Raw genomic sequence first — 2,420 nt, 5'->3', positions numbered from 1 at the left:
ACTGTAGTCCATAGGCTCCCAATGGCCAACGTTTTAGGAGTGGATCGCCAGGCCTTTCTTCTGCGGCACCTCAGAGTGTCCATGACCCTTTTGGTTAGCAGATGAGCATATTAATTTCTTGTACCGCCCATGGACTTCAGAGCTTGTCTTAAGGGCTATTGTTTTATGACTGCCGAGTAAGATTTTATAACCAATTTATGACCAGCCAGTCTCCACGGACCAAGACCAAGCGATATAATCTCTCTCCCTTGGGGTTTGCACTGACTCTTGGCTCTCAGACTCTCCTGGAACCACCTTGTGTCTCAACTCCGTTTTTCTGACTAGACGCAGAGCGAATGAGGAAGCCCCTACCTGAGATGGGACAGGCCAGTCCTGAAGGAGAGAGAATTGGAGGAGAGAGTAAGCGTATGCCTGCAGGGGGGACCTCTGGGGAATGGTGTGGAGAAGGTTCTTGGGTCTGAAGTTCAGAAGAGAAGGCCAGGCTGGAGATGGAGGTTAGCAAGATGTCAGCATGTGCTTGGCAGTGGATGAGGTTGTTCACAGGAGAGACCAGGGACCGGAGAGGCCCAGGGAAGGCTGACATCCATGGGAGAAGGCCAAGAGGATATGGTGGCGAGGTCTGAGAAAGAGCAGCCAGTGGCCAGAGGAGGGGCTCTTGGATGGACTGCTTGTCCAACTCAGCAATGAGAAGACATGCTTGCAATCAGCTAAGAAGTAAGCTTTCAAAACAATATTTGAGGGAAAACGAAAATACTGAAAAACAGGTAAAAAATGCTTAAAGATGCAAAAAAGTTGCAACACTCCCTCATGGTACACCAAAATTACCAATGGTTGAAAAACCACTTACTGAGACTATCCATTTTTGGTCCGTTTGTCATAGTACCCAATTGTTCACCCAGAATCACGAGCCAGCTCCACCCACTTCTCACACACCAGGGGGCGCACAAGCACTGTTTCTGAGCTCAAGTTCAGGGCAAAAGCCTGCAGTGAATTTTAAGATTACGGTGACACCTCCTAACCCCCTGCTGTGTACAGTACCACTGTGATCCCTGAATCCAGGTGCCTTAACAATCCCCAAGCCTTGTTTACCTGACTCCCCACCCAAATTCACAGTGGAATTTGCACACACACAAAACACAACACACACACACACACACACACACACACATCAGGGTTCCTGCCTGCCCTGGACAGTGGGAGACAGTTCCCCATCTTTATGATGGAGCAAACTGTTGCTGGGGGGCCTGCAGGAGAGGTGACCTGGGGTGGCTTTAACTGACAGATGTGGGTAGGACCTGGGGTGGCTTTAACTGACAGATGTGGGTAGTATGGACTGGGAGTCCTGGTCTGAAGGTTGGGGTGCTGGTGCCAACGGGTAGAGCTTGGTTTGGGGCTTTCCAAGTCCCTATGAGCAGTATTAGCACTTAGGATAAATCTTCAGGCAGGTTATCAGTTTAGCCTAGACATTGAAAGGGTCACAATTGGGTGTGGTGTTCAGAATTTGAAATTTAATACCAAGATTTACATCAGGTTGGGGGGGGGGCATTCTCACATCTTGAATTGAGGAGCCCATCAATGTAAGGTTCAAGGTTGGAATTCATGTAAATAACAGACTAATGGTACCTCAGGTGGGGTTGATAGGAAATCAAAGTGGAGGGTGAGAATGGAGGTGAATGGAGTTGGTGTGTAGTTTCTGCAAAGTCAGTCTCATTAATCTTGGGTTCTAAGATCATTATTAGAGTTGGATCAGGCTGAAACAGCTCTCAAGAATGGTGGGGGTTAAGATACTGGTATTAGGGTTCCTTTTCTGATGACTCAATCCCAATTCTAGAATTGGGTATCGCAACTCAGAAGTGTGCTGATGTTGACCTGGGAATATGAATACAGTAACTGGAGTTTTATGTAAGGCATGGGGTTCTGAAGGGGTCAAGGGTTGACTGCAACCTAGCTACTGGACTTCAGGGTCCAAATAGGGGCTTGGGAATCAGAACTGGTATCGGGTTCCACCTAAAGGCCAATTGGTGCCAATGTGGAGTTTAGGGTAGGTAGAAGTGACAAAGGGTTTCGGGCCAGAATTGATATTTGAGGTCAATGCATGGATTCAGATAAAAATGATTGCTTGTGCCAATTCCTGGGCAGCTTTAGGGGTTTGGATTCCAGATTCGGTTTGGGGCGTTGAGTATCAGATTCAGATCTGCAAGGGGCGGAATCAGAGTCCGTGAGCGCTATCAGGTTCATGTTCCAGCTGAGAGGCTCTAGCTTGTGACTCTGGAAGGATCTGGCGGTACTGGTGGAGTTTGGGTCGGTCCGTGCTCATTATCGGGGTTCGGGTTCAATCCTGGGGCTCCGGCCGGTTAAGACTCGGGGTCGGGCTGCGGCCGCGCAGGGCCTGCGGCCGCGGCTCCGCGGCTTTCCGAGCG

This window comes from Echinops telfairi, unplaced genomic scaffold, assembly GCF_000313985.2.
Source record: "Echinops telfairi isolate 266 unplaced genomic scaffold, ASM31398v2 ScPeMD7_443;HRSCAF=831, whole genome shotgun sequence".
NCBI classification, from domain to species: Eukaryota; Metazoa; Chordata; class Mammalia; order Afrosoricida; family Tenrecidae; genus Echinops; species Echinops telfairi.
Note: the sequence above shows the minus strand (reverse complement) of the source record.